The sequence below is a fragment of the Melanaphis sacchari genome, unplaced genomic scaffold, assembly GCF_002803265.2.
Source record: "Melanaphis sacchari strain LSU unplaced genomic scaffold, SCAv2.0 Contig51_pilon_pilon, whole genome shotgun sequence".
NCBI lineage: Eukaryota > Metazoa > Arthropoda > Insecta > Hemiptera > Aphididae > Melanaphis > Melanaphis sacchari.
This window is the reverse complement of record NW_020271353.1, coordinates 684,563-706,499: the sequence shown is the minus strand read 5'-3', so window position 1 is coordinate 706,499 and position 21,937 is coordinate 684,563. Positions and strand designations below refer to the sequence as shown.

The 21,937-nt window shown below is 27.4% G+C and overlaps 1 long non-coding RNA gene across 1 annotated transcript in view; it reads right to left on the bottom strand.

Moving 5' to 3' along the window:
* LOC112599498 overlaps positions 1–21,937 on the bottom strand; it is an 84,602-nt gene that overhangs the window by 31,502 nt on the left and 31,163 nt on the right. The window contains exon 2 of the long non-coding RNA XR_003114943.1: positions 11,935–12,133. This is a non-coding gene — a long non-coding RNA (uncharacterized LOC112599498). The remainder of the gene's footprint in view (positions 1–11,934; positions 12,134–21,937) is intronic.

The following is a 21,937-nucleotide window of genomic DNA, read 5'->3' as shown; positions in this document are numbered from 1 at the left end:
ATATAAATCGGAATTGCAGGTTACTAAGTCGTAAAATATGTTTAATCTTTGTATAACATCCATTTTGATAAAAAAAATAAACTAAAAAAATTTGTTTTCTATATCAAATTACCTAAATTATTAACATGGTTATTCGCCAAGTATACTCTTAATTTTCCTTTAATAATATATATTATGTATTATAATTTTAATTTTTAGAATTTTTGAGTATACTCGAGCAATGTTTTCAAATTCTCGAAATCGAATCATAAGATTGCCCTGTAGCAAAACAAACTTTTTTCAAATGAAAATCATTTTATTTATTGTAAATTACTAAGAGAACGATTTTCCTGAAAATATTGATGTATATAAATCGAATTTCAAATGAGTAGCTTCTTAATTGTTACATGCTAAGCTTTAAATAGGGATCTACGAATATAACAACTATAATTACTTATTGTAATTTAGTTTATGATAACTGGTTTTAAAAATGGCTATGATAATATGAAAATAATATTTATTAATATTAATTTATTGCAATATCATAATTTTATTGGTAAACATTCTCGGATTAAATAAAATAAGAACTAGACTAAATATAATTACATATATTTTGTTTATAATCATTATTAAGGAATATTAACCTCAATACCTTAAAGTTTTATAACTCAGATATAACTCGTTTGAATTTCATTAATTTAGATGCGTTTACTTTTTTTAAATAATGATCATCCGATTAACATTTTACAGTAAATAATAGTGTGGTTCTAAATTTAAAAAAAAAAGAAAAGAAGTTTATACAGCCACATGATACTTAAATCAGGGTTTAAATGGTAAAAAAATCTAAATGCTCGCTTGATAATCAGCGTTAAATAAATAAATTTTTAAGGGTATTAAAATGCTTGGTTTTAACATTATGCATTATTCGTGAATCGCTCTGTATAATATATTAATATAGTACTTAACACATTTTTTTATCATATTATCGATGGCACTAGAAAGGTGTTTCTAAATTCAAACATAGATATAGAAATGGTATTATTATAACTTACGCACATCACAATACATAATAGCTTTATAGTTCATCTAATCGTTTTATTATGACGTGTAGATACGCGCATGTATACACGAACGATTCCAGTCACGTTTACCATAGTGTCCGCGATTAAACACGACTACACGTCACATAAATGTAGGTGTGCGGATGTGTAAACAAATGGCTTTTAGAGCGATAAAAAACACGCATATTGTACACCGAGCCTGCTAACCACGAAATCGCTTTATGAAATGAGCTTACGACAATCAGAATCGGCCAATGCATATCGTTCGTTGATCCACTGCCCTCCGGATGCACTACCGCCGAAATCGACAAAACTACGTGATAAGAAGACCGTGTGACTAGATACCGGATAAATCACACGTGCAAACGGTGCACAGCTTCGGCGCCCCGTCGGAAATACATTAAAATAACTTAGGGGCTTGGAGCTCTCGATGGCCTATATCGTATGGATATCGAAGTAGATATATCATAATTAATGATACGCACATATTATTGCTGAATTACTGAAGGCAAAGTGTATAAGCAGTCTATTGCTGCATTCGTGGTTTTGGAATTTGATGCTTAGTCATAAATCTTATACCCGAAAACGTGCACTTATAAGTTCAAAACCAATTTTTTGAATTTTACGGTATAACTATATTATGTTAAAATCTATGCAGCTTAAATTTAACGGAGTTGAAAAAAAGATAAATCCGTGGGAACACTGTACAGGATTAGCAAATTATAATTATGATTATATATATTCTGTAGATTATTTGCATAGCTGAAAATGTATTCAAACTTTTATATAATGTAGGTTATTGATAAAAAAAACAGGCAAGATGTATAAATAAACCTTATTGGTACTTTTTTTTTAAAAAGACTTCTCAATTTTTTTTTTTTTTTGCAGAGTTCAAGATTCAACACTGCGCGTACCTAATAATATTATAATCGCTTTCCATCCCAGTTTACCCCAAGTCTTGTATCGGTTTGTGGTCTAGCTGATGGTCTATGTGTTACAACGTATACATTTTAGTGTAGCACTGCAGTGAGTGTGAAAAATGACACCACGTTTTGTCTAATACGTGATTACGTCAAACCGTGATGACCGATTACAACAGTAAGCGAACAAATAAGTCCAAGGACGAAAGAAAAAACTACAACGAAAAAAAGTACAGGTAAAAAGGATAAAAAAAAAATTAATAATGCATTTTTAGAATAATGTACGAGTATAAAAAAAAATATACTTTAACATCTATATGAAAATGTATAGAAGGTATCTATAGAGACATTAAAGAATTTGAATTTTAAATTTAAAAAAAAATAAATATGGTTAGTTTTAAGAGAAAAAAACATTATTTAAATCATGGATTCTGTAAATATGAAATATTTTAAAATAATATATTGTTTTATCGCGGGATGTACCTATAAAATATGACGTATATACTTACAGTATTTTATGCGAGTACAATGAGCACGTACGCTGTAACTTTTTACCTAATCCGGTTTCGTTTTAATAATTGTGTTTTATTTTCATTGTCTGGGTGATATTTTATGAATTTGCTGTGCAAATTTATAGTTAAATCGTAAATAATAAAAAAATACTTTTTTTCGGATTATTGTAGATGTCGAATGAAGCGAGTAATTGAGTAGGTAGCAAATTATATGTTCTTTGTTTATTTTATTGTTTTTGTGAGAATCCTTTTTTCGATCAGTAACACGATTACATCGAAATCTTTATGAGTAATTTTATATCTCTAGATATTAAGTGTAAATTAAATCGGAGGAATTTAAACAGAGTCAGTTTTAAATTTTTAAATATAATGTTTGGCGATTACAATATTTTATATTTTTACATGAGCTTTCATACTTCATTGACCCAACCAAATTTTATATTAGTTTTTTTCTGTTATTTTTTTTTCATTTTCACTATTTTGGAATGTGAAAACAATGCTTGATTTAAATTTTGCATCAAAAAGATGAAAAAGATACAGAAAATGGCTTATTCAATACTACACAAGACCCCATATATTAAAGGAGCTGTATTATAGACTTCATACTCAATTTTTACCAATTAAAAAAATGTCCAAGAAGTAAGCTATATATTAATAAGAAATCATTATATTCTTATTTACCATTCCTTATTATTATGATTAATACTATACTATAATTAAACTTTAATATTTAATTTATAAACGAAACTTTATTTAATATTAAACCAATTCAGTAAACTACACTGGTATATAAGACGTTGACACATATAACACAAGAATTTTCCATATCATATATTTTTACTATCAATCTTATTATCCCTATTATATTATACTAAAGAGTAAATTTACACGATGACTTCCAAACATGCACTCAGAATTGAATATAAAAATTACATATATTACTATGGATCGCTTGGGTTTTTTTCGTTTGTACCAATTTCGAGGTATAATATTAAAATTTTAGATTTCCTATTTATGATTAATATTACTGATGTAACAAATATTATAGATCGATGTAGATAGCTAGACTCGAGGAACGAACGCAGTAATTTATTTAAAACCACCAACATAGACTGCAATCCTATTAAAACATGGTAGTAATACATTAGAATAAATAAAAATTCAAATATTTATGCGTAACTATTTTTTTACGATTACATTTTGAATTATACAATATGAGTGACAGCATTATATTATTGGTACCTACATAATACATTACCAACTTCATATTGTGTGACGTTAAAGTAAGGTAAAGTAATATCACTATTATACAAAAAACGGTAAAATTTAGGATTTAAAAACACGTCGTATAATATATTATTGTATTGTTGAGCCATGTAAATCGCGATGAATACTACCTATATGTATACCCAAATTTGTTTCCTTACACTTTTATTACATGTACAATGATAGAACAATTCAAAAAATTGTTCAACCATGATAGTATTAAACAATATGTACTACATTTAATATAAATATATATGTCATTAGACTATGGCTAATTCTATTTAAGTTTTTTCATCAGACCGATTCAAAATGTTATCATTATTATTTCGTCAGTGAGCACACAAGTAGATACACATTATACACAACATCGATAACGGTTTTCAAGATGTCACAGGTTTCGTGGTATGTGGGTAATTGAGTAATAATTTAGTTTTCATTCATGGAAAGTTTAATTGTAAAAGGAATTGCGAGCATTCATAGACTTTAGTAATTGGTACTTGGAAAACTATAGAATAAATATTTTGAAATATTATAATAATACAATTTGTTTTATAAAACGTATATTTGTGGACCTTGTTTAGAATATTATTTATAAATGCAGCAACTATTTGAATTGAAATTAGTTCTAATTATAATTTAGTCCTATGTAATGGTACCCCGGCTAGGTTGTCTATTAAGTTAAGATTGAACATCTAAATGTTTACTCGAAGTCGAGACTTCTAGATAGTAATATTAAATGCGATTTTGTTAGTCGTACCTATGATCTGCAATCGTTGAGTTTGGCGTGAAGGAATTATTAAACATATATAAACAATAAATTTAAAACACTATAGAGGTTAAATTTTTTCAAATAATATTACATTCACTGAGTTATGACAAATAATTTAATAAATTGTATAAAATAATAACCACAAAACAATAAAATATTATTAGTCAAAATAAATGAAATTATGTCATATAAAATGTAAAAACGCCATCGTAAATATTAATATCTTCTCCGATGAATAAAACATGTCATCGTACGTAGCAAATAAGAGAAAACAATGTTATAATAGTACATATTATTATTATTTTATTTATTCTTTCAAAATCGTCTGTAGAAGATCGCTGGAGTTTGAAAAATATCGATAGGCATAATATGTATTATTATTTATTACGTGCACGATGCACGCGCATATAATTTTACCAGTGTATACAAGCAATGACAATTATTTGCTTACGAATGTGAAGTATTTAAAATAATAATAATAATAAAATAACAAATACGGTCACTGTATGCATGTGTACAAAAAAGTGTTTAGATCGTGCAGTCCTGTCATATATACATATTATAATGTGCACATAGCAGACAACGAATTAATTTGATTATAAATATACAGAGTGATTCACCAAACGAATTCAGCCCCATTTCACCTTTTAATGCTAAATTCATTTGAATTTTTAAATAGGCACTTATTAAAATTAATAGCCTCATATTTATATATTTTTTTTTTTTTGCTTTTTAAGAAATTTCCAGTACACAACGACACCATTTTCTTTGTTTTAAACGATAATCGTTATTTTTATCTGTAAATCGTTAAGCCGATGGCATTTTTGAAAATGTTTATGCACGTAAATCAAAATTCAAACCAGTTAATTTTTAGTTATTTAACTTTATACTCTAAAATAGAACCATAATTATTGGTTTGAATGTAATGACTGATAATTTGAAAATTATAATTAAAGGAGGAAATTAATATTTTATTATTTGTAAATATTTTTTGAGTATAATACATGAGGCATGAGTATTAGTTCCAATATTAAATCTATTTTATAATATTATAAAACTATCCATATTATTTTTAGTATATACATTTTAATAACTCAATAACTACTCGTTCGAATTTTGCTTTTGATAGAGCAACATTTTCAAAAAAAATTAACCACTAAAAAATTTACTAAAAAATAAAGTTTGCATAATCATAATTTATACATACATACAACATTATTATTCTTAGAAATCAAAAAATTTAGAATGTGAATTAATTAAATATTAAAGGGAAAAATGGCAACTGAGCATGCTTAGTGAATCACCTTGCAATTTAGTATTTACATATATATATATATAATAAATAATATATAATATTATACTCATTATGAGTAGTTAGAAAGGACATATTACACTGTAGGTATCTATGTTTTATTTCTGTGTGAATTTTTTTTTTTATTATATATTATAAGTATGTTACTAATTTAATTATTATGAGTATAATAAGACACACCAATTATTTTTTTTCAAATTAATTTTTGAAAAACATTTTTCCATATAATATGATACAAACATAATTTATGATCAAAGATTTAGGTAGGCAATGTAGATTTCAAGTCGTATTTATAATTTAATGAGGACTATATAACGATATTACATAATAATATTATAAATATGATATACGAGTGTACTTATACATAAATTGATTATCTAAAGTATTTTTTGTTGCAACCTCGGCAGCAACTTAACATACATAATATTATATATATAATATATTCGCTCAAAAATTAAAGTAATAAACAAGGATAACTTTTTTCGTGAACACATTAAATTTAAAAATGCATTAATTTTTAATTAGTTAATTAGCTTGAATAAATTAGATATAATATATATATTATGTATATTGTATACATATTTTTTTATTAAACGTTATTCCACATTTCCGTTTAATTAGACATGTTATTTATTCAAAACATTATACACATGAATAATCAGCCGCACAAATCGAAAATGTTCGAATTATTATACCGTGAAACGTTTACGCGAAGCCCGATTTTTCCAATCTAGAAAGTAAGTGTATTTTTCCTTAAAGTTTTTTTTTATTATTTTTATTATTGTTTTACATTTGTAACTAGACAGATTCGTCGGTTTGAACACCGGAGCATAACATTTTCGGGTTGATGTCACGGTGACATGATGTTTTTTTTTTTTAGGATGAATGAATTGAACAAATCATTGAAATGATTTTAGTGGACCGTGTACCGAGAAAACTGGCGGAACCGATCATAAGAGACCGGTTTATAGCATTTGTTCACGTAGTAGGTACCGGTGATCCTCTGAGGAAGAAGAGGTGAAGTGGGGCACATCATCGAGGAAAACTCGACCGTGAGATAGAATTTTGTGAATTGTGTACTTCCTGCCGCCCGGGTGGGTAAACAGAAAACTGCATCAAGTGTAAAATTCGAGTTGGGAAAACGAAGAAGAAAGAACGGGAAAAATAGAAAAAAACAATACACATCCATCCATATAATATGTCTTATATATATAGGTATGGAAAACTGACGGCTCTCTTGTTATTTTTCTCTAATAAACCATAGTGTCGTTACATTATTTTCCGTGCAGGTTGACGACCCCGGGGTATTCAAACATATTACATATATACATAATACATATTATATATAAAGTTAGTAAATTCATATTGTATATATATACATACACATTTTTTTTAACTTAACGGTCCATTTAAGACCTTCACCGCTTTATCCAACCTCTTCCACCTTTCTCTTTCATATACACACCGCATCCTCAATACTTGTATTGTTCATTAATGTGTTCCTTGCATTTGCTACATGACCACAACGGTACAAAACGTATTGCTATTATTGTAAAGGTATATCATGACGTTATTATTCATAATTTAAATAAACGAAGACTGTATAAGGTTGTTATTACGTGGTAGTTTTTGCACATATCGCATAATAAAAATATTTTTATTGTTTTCAAATTTTTTAAAAAAAATCGGCTCAAATTAAATTAAACGTACACGTACATATTATTATGATAAAGTAAAAACAAAACGGATAGAATAGGTTGGTAATCATAATGTTTTATTATTTCACAAAAAGCATGACTCTGTAGTCTGTAGTCTGTTGTTACAGGACATGTATTACTCAGTTGAACCATGAAACCACAAAAACGTACCAAGAAAAGAAGGAAGAGAAAAATAGAAAACGTCATTATATATTATGTTATAGAGCTTCCCGTATATTATATAGATGTATTGGTTATTCTGTACTCGCTTTTAAATTGTGCTACAATCATGCTTATGTAATATAATAATACATGAAATATTCATTATATACAGAGTAATTACCAAAAATGCTTATCCCTAATATTTGTTTAATAATGCATTTATTAAGTTCTGATACTTTGAATTTTTATATGAAATCTCTATACTCTAGTAAGCCAGATTTTTTTGTACTATTCAAGAAGTGTCATATAGTAATATAAACTTTTAATTTTTAAATGAGGATCATCATTTTTTACTAAAAATTATTTAACAGATTATATTTTTTTTTTGAAAATGTTGGTATATCTAAATGGAACCAGTGGCTTCTGAGTTTGAGAACACAATGTTCTTTAATAAGAAGGGAGAAATTGTAATAACTAATACTTATATAGTAATAAATTAACATTTTATAATTGATATTATTATATCTCCTTCACAATAATTGTAAATTATTTACAGTAAAAAAAGTGAAATTTTCATTTGAAAAACTGAAATGTGAATCGTCACAGAATATTCCCTGAAAAAATATAATATAAAAATCTAAGTATTCAAAAATATATACCAAGTACACTAGCAAATTCTAAAAATCATAATTTAAATAAATGCATCATAAGAGGAAAATAGAGAAGTGAATAAGTTTAGTCAATCAGTTAAAAATATATATATATATGTATTTATATATATATATATATACACATAAATATAGTATATTAAAGTAACAGCTAAATTATTTGGAAAAATGTTTATATTCTGTAAGTGGTGCAAGAAAATCAATCGATCTCGATTATTTATCTATATATTAATATAATGAGATACTTACATAATATCTACTCACAATAAAACTTATTCAAAATCAAATATTTTAAAAATGTTCGCATAAATAATATAATAATAGATAAATAGATATAAGAATATTATTATAAAATCAATATACATTAATATATTTTTAATGTTCACAATTTTTAATTTCTGAAAAAATGCAAATATATTTAAAAAAAAAAAAAAATTGATTAAAAACTATCACTTAAGATATATAACACAAAATATTGATTTCGGTACTTCACTAATCAGTAATCATGATAAGTACGTATTGGAAATAATATATAACAATATACCAGCTACATAAACATACTATGATATTCATCAAGTATACAGTTCAATCAGTCTAGTACGTATAGATGCTGAACCGAATATTTATTGTGAAAGTGTTTATACCAAATCAAAATAGATTTCATACATCGCATTCATGTTTATTACATAGGTAGTTTTAATAAGAGAAATGAGCAAAATTAACATTGATAATTTCTGTCCGGTACAATATACCGTGTATACCATCTACCAAGACACATCTTTATGTAACGATCGATTAAGTTTCTATTTTAAAATTTTAAATTTATGTACAATATTAGTCAACATAACTATTTTAAATTTTAATTGTACGTATAGAAAATTCATCATGTGCCTATTATCTATATTTTAATATAATATGATAAAAGAATAAAATTATTCGGAGATTAGTGTCTAATGTCTATGCGAGTTCAATGTCGCTTTTAAGTGCAACTCTCGTTATACTTAAATTTCGAGTCATAAGAACAAATTATTGTCTAATTGAACAACGAATGTTCATAGTGATTGTCATGACTGAAAATAAAAATAAAATGTTGAGCTAATATAATGTAAATTATGTTACTATTAAATATTAAACTCAATGAAAATTTATAAATTACCAATAATTAATGTGATACTAAGTTTGAGTTATTAATAATTTACAATGATAGGTAAGTAAGTTTACCGATTCTATAATATATGTAGGCATATGAATTAAATTATATTTTATTCACTAGGTCTTAAGAGTTAGGAGCTTGTACCTACTATTATTTAGAATAAATTTAAGATACAAATCAAAGCACTTATATTATAACGAATAATTTTTTTTCTATCTAATCGATATTTTTATCACTACCACTAGTAATATTATTTTATCAAATTTAAAGTTAAGGCGATGTAAAATAAACGACAAAACGAACAAACCAAACAAACGGTAATTCAGTTCTTCTGAATCATGACACTCGTGTTTAAGTCGACGCCGTGGGTTATATTTTCAAGAAACATGTTATGTTTATTTTAGACAATATATACAAGCCTGAAAGTATAAATTATGTCTTTAGTCTTTACCTATTCGTTTGTATATTTTAATGATATATAAGGAATATACATATAGACACCTATTACTCATATAGTATAATAATTGAAACGTGTGCCTGCACATCACTTATTTTGTATTTTTGTTTAAAGTGTAATACAATTCAAACAAATAAAAAACACCGTACACTTAAAACCTTACACCAAACTATTCACAGTGTGGATACGTATACAAAAATAAATAATCCTAAATGAATAAAAAATATTTTTAATATCTATATCAGCACTTCGCTCTAATTTAATCAATTTGTAACGTATTTGGAGGTAATAGGTATAACTAAATATTATTAAAACACAATACATAATATATATATGCATGTATAATTAACGGATTAATAAATAGTTATTTTGCGTGAACTACCTTGGATATCATTGAATAGATATAATACAGTTGTAGATAATTGTGATTGCAATAATGTTTATGCAGTATAGATTTGTTTAGCAACTTAGTACGATAGGATATCACCGGCCTTGGTTTCACAACTGAATCGGATTAGGTTTATTTAATATTTATAAGGTTTTGATATTATTGTTAGTGCCCAAATCATTCAATGAAGAACGGACGTTTTGAACCATTAAAATATAGGTAGTTATTCTCGTAGGTACGTTGAGATGAAAAATAGTCGCAATGAACACGTAATAGACATTATATAGACACTATCAAAAAGCAATAATTTCAAATGCAAAATATAATGCGTTATTTGTATGATACTATACTATACAACTCAGTATAAAACAAAATTAAATACATTTGCTTGAAACAGTGTTTTCCCCTGCGGGTACAAACGTTTTACACCCATGTGTGGCTGATACATGTTTTTTTTAGATGTAATTATAAAATATAATGTAGTAGGTACATTTACATCATTTAGAAACACGTGTTATAAATAATTATAATGCAGAATCGACGTACCATCACCAATTCAAATTCAAACTTGAAATAACTTATCCTTAATAATTTAATACTGGTAAAAAAATCAATTTAACTCGGTTAATATCTATGATTTTAAAATACATTTACTATTACAGCAGTGGTCACAAGTCAAAATGATGGGGATAAGTTTGATATTTTTTATTTTTTTTATTCATATAGATTTCAGCCTTCTTTTTTACATTTTCTTCTATCATTTTCTATTGCAAAGTACAATATCTTACAATTCAATATTTTTCATCGACTTTAAAATCAAATGTCTAATAATATTTTGAATTCTACAACAAAATGATGATTTTAGTATCTATCTCCACTTCTTACACTTATTTTATTACTTATAACCACTTATTTATAAAATATAGGTGTGTGTAAAAAATATTAAATGTTTCGTTTGTGTAATATTTTATCTGCATTATACGATTTTTTTATAAATAATATAATTAAATATTATAGAAATATAAAAAGTTGATACTCAGTTGCATGCTCTCTAATACTCTAATTTTCTTCATGCATGAGAAATCATTTTGGCGTAAAATGATTACATTTTTTTTCATAATTTGACAGAATTATTATCTGATTATTATTTATCATAGAACAATCAGTAGTCAGTACAACAAATAATATAATTACCACCAGAAAATATTTTCGTTTCAACTACTATAGTATATCTATAGTATATATTATGATAAATAATATTATTACTTATTAAGATGGACTTACATATTACATATGTTGGTACACATTCAAATATTGCATATAAAAATGCTTATGATATAATATAATATTATAATTGGTATATAAAAAATTACACTTAAAATAATATACATGTAGCGAAAAGTGGTTTTAGAGTGCAAATAATGCATTTATTTATTCGTACTAAATTCAACCGTTAGCAAATAAATAAAACGTACCTACCGCTGTGATATACAATAACGTTTAGGTACAAGCATTATTTTCATTACTTATGATCATCATATACTTAATAGTAAATATTATAATACTGATACAAATAATAATAAAACGTACCGATAAGATAATGTATATTTGGCGGTAGACCGGAAGTAGGTCCGAATTCCCAAAGCACAGCTTATTGACAGCAAACAAACTTCAACAGGAAGTGATGTCGTCGTCAAACACGTATAGGTAGGTACACTGCAGACGGATATCATTATGTACGACGTCATGTTTATTATTCACGCATTAGTGAGTGTGTGCGTATCGCGAACTAAAAATGAAATGAAAAGAAAAAAACGGTTACTATCTGGTGTTATTGCATTATTATTTTTTAATTTTTTAATTTTTTTTTGTCTGCGGGACTGCAGTTTTTGTAATGACTACTGCAACTGAGTAGCAGCGGGCTTATGGGTGCTGGTACCTTGCAAACTCGAAAATTATACCGACAGACGGGTCTCAGGTGGCCAATGGCGTTTACCAATAAACAAAGCGAACAGAAAAAAAATTCAAAAAAAAAAAAAAAAAAACACCTTCGTTCACCGGCAGGTGTGTGTGCGGTGCGGTACGACAAGAGCTTCACAACGGCTTGTCCGTCATATTTTGAGAAACCCTGCAGTATTGCCTACATATGCACTGTACACCACCTGTCAACACTAACCACCCGTAACTGTACCTTTTTTTTTTATATATATACGTTATTTCGATGGACGTGTGTGTACAGTGTACACACTTATTATTATTATTATTATTATGGTGTGCGTGTGTGTGCGTGTGTATATGTGTACGATATACGTAACGCTGTAAAAATAAAAAAAAATAATTATGTAGGCATTAAAAGAATAATAAATGTGTATGTACAGAGTGACACATTATTCTTAACGGCATCCCTGTGTACATAAACGTTGCAGTGTTCATGATATTATTATTTATTGTACGTAGTTCACGTCGTTTCCGACAGAAAAAAACAATATTATGGAAAACAATTGATTTATATATATTATCTGAGGGTTAGCGTATATACACGAATCGTACGAGAGGCCAAAAAGGAGGTAATGGGCTCCTGACGGTCTCTTCACTCGTTCAAACAGATATTTTTTCTGTCGTCAGCACGACATTCGCACTCGCATATTGACAATCAAGAATTTATGGAAAAATTAACTTATCCTAAAATTAAATATGAAAACGACAGCGAAATAGGCTTGCAATAAGTTAAAATATCGTTTACATTGAATTCCGTCATACAAAATTTCAAATGTTTTTTTCATAAAAAAAGGAACGCAACTATAACACCTTGAATTAACGTTATAATGTACTTAAACTGGGTACTTAAATATTGTTGTATAATTAGACTTCGAATAATAATAACTTGAATCGTGGTAAAATGAAGCGTTTTCTAAAAAATCTCATTAATATATAAACTTCTTATTAACTTGATATCTTATTTTAACCAATGCGTGACCTAAAGTAATCTTTCAAATTAAATTATTATTAGATAACATATATTATATTGCAATACATCGTATTACATTTTAATATAGATGTACCTACTTAATTGTTTTCATGTAGCCATTTTAAAACGATTAGACGATTTAATTATTTTTCTTCTAAATTTTATACACATTATCTATATGTACCTGCAAAGTGTAAGTGAAATACGAATATACGAGTTGAATGAAATAGCTAGTACATCGAACAGTTTAACGAAAGAAGCCATTGGGAACACTTCATGTATATATATATATATATTTTTAATTAATCTTAATGCATGTGTCTGCCATCTGCGTCTTAAACGATTGCTAGAAATTTCCTAAGTCGATAAGCTTTGAATCTAGGGGTTAGAATGTTTAAAGTGAGAACGATCATACAAAACCTACTTTAAGAGACGAGTTTTGCTTTTTTTTTGAATACCTCAGTTTAGGTAAAAATTAAAATCGATGAATATGATTAATAATTAGGCGCATGATTTAATACAAATTTTGTTTATCCAACAAGTCCAATATCTCTGGTACTATATATACCTATCATAATGAAATTAATAATTATTTGGTATCGTTGAAATTGTATATATAATATTATTAAACTAAATTTATTATAAATATATAATGTGGAGACGATGGATAGAGCGTAATACTATTTACTGTGATCGAAATCGCGAAGGTTTGAGTTTAAACACGGTAAATTATTATTCAGGAATCGATATACTTGTATGTAAGTATAATTAGTCCGAGTGTTGAATACGTGATAATACGTCTATAACTCCATATATTATGGAATAATAATAATATTATAATATAATTATATTTCTATATTATACATTGTCATAATGATATTATACTCATTCTTGGAACAAAGATTTTATAAGTTGTTAACTAACCTGTTACTGCTTGTTGGATAACTTTTTTAGGTGTTTCTTCACCAAGAACATATACCTAACAATTGATATTTCATACCATATATACCTGCAATGCGATATTATGTTTACACAGTTAAGTATTTATTACTTATCGCAGTTATCAGATATAGTAGGTACTATACAGTTTTGTTACCAGAGTTCTCACCTAATAAGTTATAACTATTTACAAATCAGAAATTATTGCATCAATAATGTTTAAAGTATGCATGTTAATATGCAATTAAAATTACAATAAATAAGTAAATATTTTAAAATATGCAGCTAATTTTTTTTTTAATAATTATATAAATAAAAGTGTTTCTGGTTTATTTATTATTAACTATTATTTTAAGGTTCAGAATTTATTTCCCTTTAAAAACATACCAAATATTAATCATTCATGCAGCCGTACTAATAGTATATATTAAAACTACTAAAATATAGCAATAAAAACTATAAGGATAAAAAACGGATAAAAGCGATATGTATAAATATATAAAAATATTTAAAAAAAACATAATATTTATTAGATTTGAATCATTTTTACTAATTAAGAAATGTTGATAAATTAATATTAATTACTGATATTTTCAAATTATCGCCATGGCGTCCATTTCCTCATGTATACTAATTTTATCATGAAGTTATTTTCTTTATTACACAATGTTAAATGATCTAAGTATTACTCGTTCAAATTTTGATTCTTATAGGTATGTTAAAGTTTTCAGAAAATGTATCAACTAAATAATTTACAGTTGAAAAAAACAAAAGCTTGTATCTCACCCACAGGACACATTTAAACAGTACAATTACTGAACATATTTAACTCAACATATTTTGGTCTTAGCATAAAATTGAAAATTCCAAAATTTAGGTTTTAAATGTTGTATTATTGAAAAAAAAAAATCTAGTCGGGTACCTAAATTACTCTGTATATGAGTATTTAACACTACCTATATATAGTAAAAATAATAACCACAATATTACGCATAGGCATGAATGCATGATGCCATTCTTATTTAGCGTATCCCACTATTCCTAATATACACCTATTACACCTACACAAACTGAAATTATTTTATGAACAATTTTATTTTATTTCGGGTAATGAACAAATTATATTTATATGCTAATCCAAGTAACTGAATGCGGATGGTAATACCTACTATGCTTCGTTGCTTTTGTAAATTATACATGCGTGCTTATTATATTGTTTTATAAAAGAAAAAGAAGAAAACTGTACACAAGATACTGCTATAACGTACTTGCACATGGCTATAATATTATAATATATTCTTAATCGAGACATTTTATTTTATTTTTATTTTTTTGCAAAATTTATGACCGTTGGCTATGTATTGTTTTTGTGCATGGCCGACGAAAATGTTTGTTGCGACGATAAATTAACGCGATATGGCTCGATATAATAAAAATACAACAATAATAATAATAATTTTCAATGGGTCAAAAACCTCCCGTAAATACGGCCTTGATCATTTATTTAGTTCATGTTTCTTTTTTCTCCACTTTAACTAGCGTAACGGGTACATTTTTCTTGTTCTTTGTCGGTAATAAATCGTTTTTATTATTTCCTATGGAACAATTTATAAAATTACATAAAAATAAAATAGTAAGTAGGCTTCTTCAAACTCGTGTGCAAAAAAAAATAAAAAATATTGACTACAATGTATTTTAAATTTATAACAGCATCTCATATATTTTAGACATAACACTCTGCTACACAAAAAAGCCGACAACAGATTCTTGCATATCTATATTTTCCATGTGCTTACAGTAATTTTTTCCCCCAATAAGTGATTCGCAACATAATATTATACGTTATCGTAATAATGTAATTTTTTTTTCGTTACACGGTGTTTCTGATTTTCCATACATTACCATACACGTGTAATTATAATAATATACAGCAAAGTGATTCTTTTAAAGGTTCATTTGCTTATATTAAAAATGTAACTGTTTTGGAAATATTCTTACAACTTTATAATTTGAGTTCATAACAAAAAAAAAAAATAAAAATATTTTTATAAAACTATTTTACCAGCATCAATTTTAAGTATTAATTTTTTTCAATTAAATGTTAATTTTTAATATTTTGAATCAGAAAATATTTTATCTGAGAATTTCAAACGACTAATTAATATTAGTCTAAAATTAGAGTGGAATATTTTTCAGGGTACCACTGATCTCTCCGTTATTGTTAGTCTCGATATAACTCATTTTAACTCTCAATTTTAAATATGTACCTATAAATATACACTTATAAGTACTTATAATAATCATTAAATAATTATAAGTTTGACATTTAATTTAAATACATTGAAAAAAGTTCTCACAAAAATATTCTGTTTTGTAATGTAAAAAGGTTTACTGTCATTCAGTAGAGTAAAAAGCTTATAAAATAATAATGATAAAAAATACTGTTTTTAAATGACTTCAAAATAAATTTAAAAAAAAAGTTTGAAGTCACTCAGATGTACATAATAAATTTCGACTTTCGAGTATACCGTGTAAATGAGAAGTAGTCCACTGCCACAAATGTATTAATTGTAATGATTTGTCATTACGAAAAACGATTCCAAGGTGTATCTCTACTTCTAACTTCTAAGGTTATAGGTATTTTATGATTTATTAATACTATAGTTATTGCTGTAATAGTAATTATTAATTTTCTATCAGTAATATGATAGTTTACAGTAATTTTTAACAAAAACATTGCATATATTGTAATAAAAACGAGTACCTACTTAATTTAGTAAAAAAAAACTAATTTCAAAGACCTATAAAAAGTATCGGGAATATCAATTTTGACCATCCAACCAGATCCGATTTTCTACCTAAAACCGCAATTTAAACTTTAAAATCGAGGTATTTACAGCTCCCGAATGTAATGCTAGACACGCACATATTATAATCGTTAATCATTTCGCTTAGAATCTCCGATATAATGTGTGTTTACCTTCAAAATAATAAAATCATATTATTATAATATTAAATGCGGAGCGGTCATAACAGTTATATGTATAAATTATACCATTACTATGTACACATTTCAACAGTCCACAGTTTACACGATGTTTAATACCAAAATTAAGTCGGTTCGAATTTCTATTAGTCTTGCGAACACATGGACATGCGCGTCACGTGTGTACACCGCAACTGAGATGTGTGTGTGCGCGGGTATGTGAAAATATTGATTGGTTAAAAAGGTTTTTCGACATTGTATTATAATGCGTGATAACAACATAATATAATACTATAATGCCGAGTAATGCAATTCCCATTTTCTGGTTAAGTGTATACAAATATTGACATAACGGAATATAATGGCAAAGGGTAAATAAATAAATATGACGATATATTATATTACATTATACACTACCGCTCATCTGGATTACTTTAAAGTTAACCACGATAAACTTTATTGCAATTAAAAACTGTTCGGTGTTATGGACGATTATACTTCGATTTTTTGCTCGGTTCATTAAAAATTCAAGAGTGGTAAAGAGTGGTTTTTTCACTTGTATTTTAATTGTTTTGTTTTAAATATTATCAATATTTCTGTATATTGTAATTAAAGCAATAAAATATACCAATAGCATAATATCATTTTTTCCAGCTATATATAGATTGGCTACGAAAATAAGTATGTTATAGCAACAATTCACCGATTTATGAATATTTAATAGGTATAGAGAAAGATATTACAAATAATTTTAAACAAATTTACAATAATGAAAATTTATGTTAAAATAGTTATGAAAAAACTGTGTTTTGATAAATTGCATATTTGTATTTCTTACATTATTTATATTTAAATGTAGTACATAAATATTAATTTTAAATCATTATGTTATTACTTATAAGGTATAAGTAAAGACAAAGTTTCTGCGGTTCTATGAACTCTCCGCCATTTATACGCTTCCAAAAATATAGGCACCACTTAATTAGATTTGTTCACAGCCTGGGTACCCCGAAAAATAAAAACAATTATTTTAATGCCATGATTCAGATTACAAATTTCAACTTTCGGTAATAAATTGTTACTTATTAAGCTTTTTTTTTTTTGGAAAAGTTTGGGTTAAAAATTTTGAATTTGGGGTGCCAAGTTAATCGTCCTGATCTAGTTACGCCAATGATTTACACATAGGTAGTATAGTCAGTTAAATGGATTACACTGCACGGCTACTATAGTGTATAGCTAATGTAAATAATAATGTAATAATTCGTTTCTATAAAATGGACAAAAGTTCAATTTTTAATAACAGATAATATACTTAAATTAAATTTAACTGCAGGTTACTAAACAAAATAAAATAGATATGAAACTATAAAAAATTAATGTACATATATTAGGTGTATGAAAAATAAAAATAAAATAAAAATAATAATTTATAATAATAAATATAGTGATAATAAGCAATACTCGAATAAATAGTGAGACTATAGAAAACAATATAGAGTATCAGAACTTTAAGTAAAGTTTAGTTATCAATTATCATATTTGATGAAACAGAGAAGAAATGGCTGTCAGGATAATTCATAGGCTTATAGATCATCAAGATAAGAATAAGTTTTTTTTATATTAGAATTATGAAATGAGACGAAGAAAAACGAAGGATGATGATAATGAAAAGAAACTTTAATAGCTGGATACAATCTAATAAGTTAATTTAGCTGTTGAAAAGGTTGTAACAAAGTCAAAAAAATTCAACCTCTGTTTCACGAAGAGTGACCTAGGTGAGCAAGTTCAGTAGCGTACGAATTGAGTCATAATTATGGGGAGCCATAGGGAGAGTTGGTTTAAAAGCTACTAATTTTAGGAAGTGTTTTTAAATTCATTCATTTGACTTGCATTCCGAATTAGAGTTAAGGTTTCAAACGATGGAAGCATACTCCAAAGCTATAGAGCCGTTATAAGAACATTAAAATATATATGGCCAATTAATTCAGAAGAGTGGTGTTTAGTAAATCCTAATAATTTGGAACATTTACTGACAGTGTATTCTAAATGATTACAAAAAATCAGGTCATGTGGCAAAATTATGCCAAGATCTTTCACAGACAATACGAAACTAATTGAATTGTATTTAATATTGTACGTCAATAAATTTTATTGGATTGTGAATTATATTTAAAACCCCATCGAGTGACATTTATGTGTATATATTAAAATTAATTTCCCATTTGTGACACCATTCGACTACAAGGTCACAAGTTGGTTTGGAAGGATAACGATGCTATCTTATTTAACACATATTATATCGTGTACATATTATTACATGGTAATAAGTTGTACTGTGTGTAATAATGAAAAAGTATCGCGTTTCACGGCAATCTTTCTTGTCGTTCCTATTTAATGATGTATAACGACGGAATATACGCTTATATACAGTCAATACGACATAATTATAATAGTATTGTTGTTACGAATATTGTACGCGCCGCACTTATAATGTTAAAATGTATATTATACTTGGGTATACCAAAGTACTATTCTAAGTACCGACCGATTATATCATTATATACATTATACATATATATTATACTATATTATATTGTGTTTCGCGATCGTTTATCGTGTTATGAACGCGCAGCGGTCATCGTCGTCTTGATCGCAGCGACAGCAGCGGGTTTCCTTCCGGTCCGGTCCCATCGTTATTAGGTCCTATCGGGCATCGGCAATATATTGTATTTGTGTGACCGGCGGAGGGGAAGTCGTATTCTACAAGTGTCGCGTATTATATTATTATATGTAGCGGTTGATTTATAAGGTGCTTTCGAAACGCCCGACGGTGGTTACCGCGGTCCGGTGAATTATGACCAGCGTGAAAATGCGATGGAAATGACCGCACGACAATAATATTACATTATTGTTCTCCCCGTAACGCAATGAAATCTGACACGCCCCGGCAGCGGAGAAAAAAACGCTGATGTCTATGTACTACTCGACGCGAGGTGCTGCCGGCAACGTTTCTGGTCGAAATCTGTTTTTTTTTTCTAAACCTTTAAGCGTTATAAGTGAACATTAACTAGTTCATTGTTGTAAACTCGGTTTTTTCCAGTTAATACGATAAATAGATATACGTCAAGTTATAATTTCTATGTATGTATAACTGTAGGTAAAATTAATTAATCAATTCTAACGTGCAGCGGTTGTTTAAACCACTAAGCACTATAGGTATACAGTAAGTGTGCAATAAGAAAAAATATAGAAGAATGCATTTTTAACAAAATACATTTAATTATTGTTTAAAAAATTGGAAAGTTGCACTGTGATCACTCTAAATGTGACCTATAGGTGCCGATAATAATTAACTAAATTGAACTAAGTTAATATTTTTCTCCACATAGAATTTTCGGATATTGTTGTTAATTATATTAATAAGAAATCAAATGCACATGTGTTGACTGTACAGACTTTGCATAACACACTAGAATTCAAATTTCATGTTACTTATGAAATTTCATATTTCTTAAAATGTAATATTAAGTGAAATAGTGAATTTATCAGTTCCTAAATTAATTATAAAAATTAAAAGTATAAAAACATTTTATGACAATTATATTCTTAAGCTTGTTTTTTTAAACGAGTTATAAACATTTTTATGTATTAATATTTTACACACTCATACTCATAAGTAGTTTGAAAAATAAGTGTCGTATATAATTATTTATCCTTTTAGTTTGATAATCGATACATGTTTTAAACTCACAATAACACTAACTTGGAACTATTTAACGTAAATTTGGCGTTAGTAACGTTTACTAAACTTAACAAACTCAAATAAACTATTTTCGTTAACTTGCTGATTTTTACCAATAAAATCCATAAAACATCGCTCAGTTTTCGTTTTTCGCGAGTCATGACTATCACCACGGAGGCCGTGATCGTAAGTCGTAATTGAGACGTCTTACAAGTAGTATAGTATCTAAGTTTTCGAATGTGCCCTGAACAAATACGCGTAAATGTAAGCTAATATATTTATAATGTGTTGTAATTTCTGTTGTCGCGTGTACCGAGGAAATATGTCGCGCTGCAGCTCGTCAGAATTTCATTTCAAAAAAATATAGTAACAGTGTTTTGGAGTTTTTTTTTTCATATCGCCGTGCTCTGCTGCAGCGGTATTTTACGTATAACTATTATATATTTGAGTATAAGTGTACTAGCTATAGGTAGTATTTTAGTTTATTTTCGTCGTCTCATTTCGATCGTTTCCTGCTCGAAAAACACAATCATCCACGGCGCACACGAAACGTACACGTGTACAGGACGAGTAGAAGGATGAAAAGGACGAGGAGGTCGAAGACCAGATATATACAGGTATTAGTATTATACGCGAGTATAATCAACCGTGGTGGAAACAATTTTCACGCGAGACCGAATATATAGCGTTATATATGTATATAGGTATATATATATATATATATATATATATATATAATATTATCATTGAGCATATACTGCGATAATTTATATAGGTAAGTACTCGATACAGTTAATGGTATGCGGTGTGTACAGCGATGGAGTATTATAATGGTGCGCATTATAATATTATTTACGGTGCAGTATAGTGTATGAAAATATATCATAATACAACTTTGTATAAGAGCCGGAGCCGCATCGGTCACGAACATGAGTAGCGAGTATAACGTATTGGCGTG